This window comes from Rhipicephalus microplus, chromosome 2 (assembly GCF_043290135.1).
Source record: "Rhipicephalus microplus isolate Deutch F79 chromosome 2, USDA_Rmic, whole genome shotgun sequence".
Classification (NCBI taxonomy): domain Eukaryota; kingdom Metazoa; phylum Arthropoda; class Arachnida; order Ixodida; family Ixodidae; genus Rhipicephalus; species Rhipicephalus microplus.
The window spans coordinates 60,615,801-60,623,887 of NC_134701.1; the positions used below are offsets into that span (position 1 = coordinate 60,615,801).

The window sequence follows — 8,087 nt, forward strand, 5'->3', positions numbered from 1 at the left end:
CAATGCATGGCGAGCATGAGAATGACAGGTAGTACACAGAATTGTCTAATCTTTGTACTTCTGGCTCCGTTTCAGTTCTTGTTGCTTGAAGCTGTTTTGTCACGAAACCAAAATTAGCAAATTTTCAGCAGTTGCGCTTTGCCACCCTAATTTTTTACGCTTAACAATTCGAATCAAGTCAAGATGTTCAAAAATATGTGCTCTTTCCTTAAAAAGGAAGCTGAAATACAGCAATAAACGAAATCACACATGTGATTCGCCAATCCTAAGCACAAAATCCATGCAAAATCGTGTACTACCCATCATTCGCTTGGTCCTGAATGATCGTAGTGCCAGAGTCGGCTCTAGTTAGCGCTAGCAAACTCTATCTACTTCTCCTCGAGCTCCGCAGCTTTCCCGGCTGCGGTCACGTCGGGCCTGTCAGCGATCCACAAACGCATTGTAGAGAATCATGCTGTGAAACTGCTCAAGGCTGAAGCACTCGACAACCTTCACCATGTTGAACATTTTGAAGTAGTAGATTACGAGAACCGGCTCCATAAATTTCCGCGCTTCAAAGCCATTCCCAGAGGTTGACATTTAGGTTGTACCAGAACTCAACCTACGAGTCGTCATTCAACTTGATGGCTGTCCGGAAATGTTGCCGAAATGCCTCTGGAGACAGGCGATACATTTTAAGAAGACTCCAATTAGCAGCATCAGTCCTCCTACTATTCTGCGTTAAGCTTCCCCATCACATTCGCTACCTAACTCGGCAACTTGGTTAGGACACGCTGTGGCCAGAACGCTTTGGACAGGTTTGTTCTTTGGAATGTCCTTCTTAAGTTCACAGGAAAGATTCTAATGTCCTCTCCTACTTCTAAAGAAAGTGTCAGATCCTCAATACTGAAAATTTTCCGAACCCCTGAGACTGCGACGTGAGCTTTGACGCTGGACGCCTTTGCTTTGCGAAGTTCCAAAGCACTTTCATTCGAGCGCAAGCAGTCGATACACACTTTTTCTCATCGGGCGCTTCTTTCATTCGTTTGCCTGATGCTTTAACTCATGGCCAGCTCGTTTTCTCAATTGCCTGATGCTCCTTGACAATTTCCAAATATTCGAGAAGCTCACTGTCATACACTTCTGTGGCAAGTAGTACCTGAATGATGTGCGGCTTCCGTGTAGTATTCCCCTCGTCCGCTCCCGATTCCACGCACAGTAATACAAATCAGCCTTCCGTAGATAATTCGCATGCATGACCACTAGATCATATGTCAATCTTTCTCCTTATCTACTCTCTATCAACTATGACCAAGTGCGATCACCAAAGGAGCTGGATAATTATAAGGAAACCTTCCAGCTTTAAGCTTCAAGTCTATCCTCAAAACATTGGCAAATCTCTAAAGGTAGAAGTCCAACGCTCACGTAGCTGCAGTCAAGGCACACGATGGCCACGTTTAGCCTGCCACAAGCTCCAAGGTCCCGTTCAATCTCACCGCTGCGACCACTTCGTACGAGTGGCCCCAGCGGCTCTTGGGTAGCGTGGCCTGAGGGCCAATGAAATGGGCTGGGAGCATCCAGGCAGGGGCAAGGCAAAGCGCAGCCAGAGGAGAAAAATATCTAATTTGAAACCTAAACGAAGTGTGAACGTGGAAGCACTTGACATTCAATGTGCCCGGCCTTTAGAGGCTCTATAGACTTTTTCACTCAAGGCTTCCTGGGCTTCTGCCTTTGTCCTCTGTGGAGTGCTGTTATTGCGCGTGACAACCCAGAAAATTCATACTCGGCGATAACTTTCTGTGCCAACACATCCAAGGCTATGAAGCCAAAGCACGCATTTTTTTACCATGCTTCTTTATGTGGTCCACTAGCGCTAACTTTTATATACTGCCTGGCGCAAAAAAAAATTTGAATAAAAAAATTTGGAAGCATCTCTACGGAGTGAATGATGAAGAGTGGGGCGAAGCATTCGTCCGTTCACTCGTTCTTGCTTCCATCCGTCCATGCGTGCGTCTGTGTGACCGTCCATGCGTCCGTCCCCCTGTCCGTGCGTGCGTCTCTTCGTGCGTTCGTCCCTGCGTTCGTCCATGCATCCGCCCCTGCGTCAATTCATGCGTCCATCCATGCATCTGTCCGCGTGTCGATTCGTCCATGTATTCAACACTCCAAGTACCACCATCTCGCATCTTTTCATCATTTATTCCCCATATAGAAGCACCGCCATCTAGCGGACATTCCAAGGACAAAACAAGAAATGGCACACTACACTTTCCCACGGCTTGCGCTTCGGGTCTACTTCTCACCTTTAACCACTTCGAGTTCAAGGTATATGCTAGTTCACTGTATTCATGGCACTGCGGCCAAATGCTCGCTAAACCTTTCTAAAACCAAGGAGGTTACGCCCAGCAAGTATAACGTAACAACCTTTTCCTGTCAGATAGTGCTCAATGTACATGCCAATGGCTGCTAATGGGAAATGAGAGACAGGAGAATTCGACTTTTACTTTCTTACGGCTTGCCCTTCGTATCTAATTCTCACCTTTAACCACCTCGAGTTCACGGTATATACTAGTTCATTGAATTCATGGCACTGCGGCTCAACGCTCGCTAAACGTTTCTAAAACTAAGGAGGTTACACCCAGCGAGTATAACGTAGCAACCTTTTCTTGTCAGATAGTGCTCAATGTACATGCCAATGGCTGATAATGGGGATCGCAGCGTGCGCGTAAACTAAAAGCCGAGTGCTACTGTCTCTCATTCTCCATTAGCAGCCATTGGCATGTACATTGAGCACTATTTTTATTGTTCAATAACGCACAGGAGAAATCTCCCACCGCCACCACCTTGGAGGTCAAAATGTTATACTTCTTACACACTACAACGGCTACGAGGGACGAACAGGTGCCGCTATAAGGAGCTTCACCCCGATAAATCTTGAACATACATAAATGTTATGTTCAAGATTTATCGCATTCCTATTAGGAAGCTTACAAAGTGCAGGATTTGCCTTCTTTGCTAATTCTAGTTTTCTGGTTTTCTCTGTGATTTCACTTTTTTCCTGCCCCAGTAAATAAGGATGGCGTCACTCGGTTGCAGCAGGTTTCCTTTGGAGCTTGTATCTGAGCATGAGTGCGTGTTCGTTAGGAGATCTGCATTTTTCGAGCAGGTAGAAATGAACACAGTTGTCCGTGTTGAAATTTATTGTTTCCAGCACATGCAATCACCGAGAGGTTGTGTGCGAGGGATCGGCACCCGGCAATGCGGTTTAAGAGATGGTAGCGCCAGAACACACAGGCTAGCGAGTAGGCGCAACAAAACCGAGTCTTCCAATGCGTAGCCTAGCGAGTAGACGCAGCGAACCCGAACTTGCACGTGCATAACATTTAAAGCAAAGTTGCGATGGCAAATTTTATGTAAAAGCTAACACCCTTTTTTTAAACTCCGTTGCATACATGGTCGCTATTTGTACTGCCTGATACGATCACGCTGAGAACGCATGCTGCGACAACGTACCCATCAGCGTCTACGAAGAAAGTGATTCATGGCGTTTGCGACGACAGCAATTCACGATGAAAAAATTAATCATTGCAAGCTTCGCCTGGGCGACAGATGCGTTAATTTGTATTATGCTGTTGACTGCTCAAAAACAGTGTTCTCAGCCGAGTAAAGGTTGCATTTCACCCAGTTAGTTCTACGAACGTCAGACACCCAATCATGACCAGTCATGGCCAAGAGGGCTGTTACCCATCCATGCCTTCGCGTCCCATAAAAAATAACCTGTTTATATCCAGAAACGTCTCGAGTCTCCAAAAAAAGAAAAACAGTGATGCTGACCAAGCGTGCACTGAAGTTTACACAATGTTTTCTTGCCTTCGCGTTGTTCTTCCAATCACCCAGTCAGACGTGCCTTCGTGTTCTGAAATGAATCTAAACAATTCAATAAAGCTTCTTGTTCTTTACTTTTTATTGAAATGAACATTTTGTTGCTTTCCCCCGAAAACAAATATAGCATTTATTGATTGGTGCTCGTGCAAACACGTACATGTTGGATTCGCTTGTGAAAGTGAAAAAGATAGCATGCACACGTACTGACCAAACCATATACAGGGCACCTAACCATAAAGAGCCTTAAACATGTGAAACAACTATAAAATTGAACGCGTAAGTCACCAGCCATTGCGCCGCCGCGGTGGTCTAGTGGCTAAAGTACTCGGCTGCTGACGCACAGGTCGCGGGATCAGATGCCAACAGTGGCGCCTGCATTTTTGGTGGAGGCAAAAATGCTGTACACACCAGTGTCCTCAGAGTTTGTTGCATCTTAAAGCGGTCAAAATGTTCTAAGTGGTCGAAATTTTCAGAGTCCTTTAGTACAGCGTTTCTCATATTCCTATGGTGATTTTGGGAGGTTAAATCGAACGCATCAATTAATTCTCACAGCATGCGTACACACAAGATTATTCCAGAGCTTGGGTGACAACCAATGTTAACGATGGAAAGTTCGACGCGTGGTTTAAAACAGATGGCGCGTCCCAACGATGATAAGTTTATCGACGACCGGTGCCCTGTGCGCCAATATCAGTGTACAGCACGAACCAGTAGCTAAAATTTGGCTTACAGTTACGTGGCCATAAGTTCGGCCAAATAAAGACCTTCACAAAGAAAAAGCCCACTGCTGTCTTCGTAAGCGTCAGAACCCCGTGACCATATTCAAACGTATTAGCGCGATACATAAAAGAACATAACACCGACGTGGAGATAGCCAGCTGCAAACGTGAGCCATGACACTAGAAATAAGCCTTCAACCAGATGGCTGCACTATGTAAAGGTTGTAGATGCACCCCGTATCTACATAACTGCATTGTTATCGGCAGACTGTTTTAAAAATCGACTGACACGGGAAGTAAAATAAACCTATGCTATAGCAAAACTCGCACAGTGTGAGGTCTTCATGAGTTGTCATAGGAAATAGGAAAGGACGCTGCTTAGTTCAAGATGACGCACTAAATGAGTAGTTCTTTTTTGGGCATGCATGAAGTGGCTACTAAAGGCATGGAATTAACAACTTGAACGTGGCACCTACCAGTCTCTCAGTCTGCGTCGTATTAAATGTAAAGCATTCTTAGCGAACTTCGGTGACTTCGCGAGTATCTATCTATTTATCTATCTATCTATCTATCTATCTATCTATCTATCTATCTATCTATCTATCTATCTATCTATCTATCTATCTATCTATCTATCTATCTATCTATCTATCTATCTATCTATCTATCTATCTATCTATCTATCTATCTAGCCGCCTACAACTTTAAGCTTTCCTGGCCGTTTCACTGATGGTATCGATACCAAATTTGGTATGGCCTAACTTGACTCTAGCACGCGCATAATTGACAAGTCATTACATGATTATCATGATATGCATATTAGGAATGTTGTGATTTGCATTTCGTAGTCTTGCTGCTCTTGAGGTGGTTTCGTTCAAATGGCGTGTTGGAAAACTGATATGAAACGACTGCATAACAAACACAAGTGACACACTGTAACGTGCAGATCATGAGATGCATGTCACTAAAGTCATGAGTCATGACTACGCGCCACGGTCATGGTGCACTCGCGGTCCTTTCGATACTTCACATATACCAAATTTGGTATTACGGGACGTGAATGCATGGTGAAGGTATATGGCTGGGGCAAACATGATAGTCATGAGTTTAGTGCTACGTGAAAGCATGACCACATGCCACACTCATGGTGCACTTGCAGCTGGCTAACTAGCTTCACACATACAAAGTTTGGTACTACGTGGCGTGAACGAATCACAAAGGTATGCGACTGGTGCAAACATGATAATCATAAGATGCGTGTGATGTAAGAACATGACAACATACCACGCTCATTATGCGCTCGAAACCTTTCCGGTAGCCTCACATATACCAAACTAGGTATCGCGTGACGCGAATAGATGACAAAGGTAAATGGCACGTCCAAACATGCTAATAGGACATGCGTGTCATGAAAAACATTACCTTCTACGCTCATAGTGCGCTTGCAGCCATTTCGCTAGATCCACATATCCCAAATTTTACATAACGTGACGTGAACAGACTACAAAAGTAAATGACACATGCAAACGTCATAATATTGACAAGGAAATCATGTACAGAATATTTTGTGTCTGCCTCATAACGTTGTGCTCATTTTAAAGTGACGGATTAACCTTCCTTATTTGTTTTTCGCATATCATTGATTCACATGGTATGTAGAATCTGCCAATTTTTATTTCATCTGCCATGGTGATACACCCTACGATTGGGAATGACTAACTCGGTAACCCTTCTGGCCATCGAAGGGACCAGCACCTCGAGTTAAAGCAATCTGGCAAAACTGCGGGTGAGCACTCTGACAAACACATGCAGATGTAGGCAAAAAACTTGCTCTGATTTGTGACAAATTATACAGCGAGACGAATTAACGAAGTGGTATAAAGCAAGCGGATGAATTGGTACGTGGGTCTCCATTTGACAGATTGCTACTATCACAAGTGACGACGTGGGTAAATAGAAAGAGAGCACACAGTCATTAAGGAATTTCTAAGAGCATGCGTAAAGCTTTCCGTGTGCAATGTGTTGCGGTCGCTGCCACTGAGCATGCTCAATAAAGATAACGTTTGCGGTCTGCCTGCAAAAAATGCAAATTCGCATGTGGCCCGCAAGGACCTCTAGGTCCCTTTGCGGTCTCATATATAATACACTCACGAACTTCAACACTGACAGCACATTCTCAATACATGATTATGATACCGAAGGAGTTTCTGGTTTTGGAGTCATCGACGTGAAATTCGGTGTAATCTTTGATTTCTTCTTGAATGATCCAAATGCATGAGTTATGTTCTCTTGTTAGATACTCTTCTTCTTCATGTTTGTTACTGAGAAATCGCAGACTTGCGTCGGGTAAATTTTAGTAATAGTCATGGTGTTTTCTTGGCAAGATTGAGTGCATCCTTAAAGATGCGCTGTGTGCGGCAGTATTCTTCAAAGCGTCTGCTATTAGATTGGGTGTGGATTCGTCGGGTGCGCGTGCATGAGTTTGTGATCAGCATGCCTAACACAAACTTTCCGACGCGTGACCTAGACTACTTTACTTGATGGCAGCTTCGAAGCGATGGGCGCTGTTGCCGAGATGATCCGTCGGTATGCTTGGATAGTATACGTAGGCTTGCATGGGCAGCATCTCGGCAACAGAACCAAGGCGCTAGCGTGAAACTCTTTCAGGACTTGCTCAGAAACGTTCTTTTACGCTTGCTTATGACCGTAAATTTTGAAATAATGTAATATTATGTGTGGACTCAAATTAATAAACCTTGAGTAACAGCATTAATCGTAGGCAAAGAGAGAGAGTTAGTGCGAACGTAAAGACTCTATAACAACGACGTTCTGGAAGCACTACAGGACAAACTAAGGCAAATATTGGGTGAAGTATTAGTCGCTGAACGTGAAGGAATCGTTTTTCGCCGTAAAAAGCATTACATAAATAAACAATGCGGTGTACTAGAGAGCTATGAATACCAAAGAGCAATAACTAATGGCAACCCCTGTTATGTGATAGCTGTTTCAAAATGTTGCCCTGTTCGCAACATCGGCGCACTTCAAACTAATTTTAATCTTGAGCGTTTTGACTAACAAGCCGAACTTGTGAAATTGTGGCAGTGACTCCACGAAAGTAGCATTTCTGTTTTTCTGTTTTATTGCTTGACCGACATTATGTAGTTGCAGAGCTAGACCAGGATATAAAATATGTGATTGCGCAAAGAGAACAGCGACAGCTGTGTGTGCGTGCATGCATGCGTGTGCGTGTGTGTGAGAGAGAGACAAGCAAAAACCATACTCCAAAGCCCAATATGTCAGTTCACTTAGAGTAATTAGCAGTCTTCTCCCATAGTTAGATATGTTTGAGGCACGACAGCTGATTGGAAGACCAAAGTACAGAGGACATAGTGCCCATTTGTGGAGGAAATTGCTTTGTTAACAGAATAATGTCGATAGCCAAGAAATTTGTGCTGCGAATAGTACCTTGCGTCAATCCATTTTTATCGAAAAATGTCTACGCAG

General features: G+C 44.0%; 1 protein-coding gene across 6 annotated transcripts in view; it reads left to right on the plus strand.

Moving 5' to 3' along the window:
• Window positions 1–8,087, plus strand: part of LOC142796260 (uncharacterized) — a 60,569-nt gene that overhangs the window by 20,467 nt on the left and 32,015 nt on the right. The window lies entirely within an intron of this gene.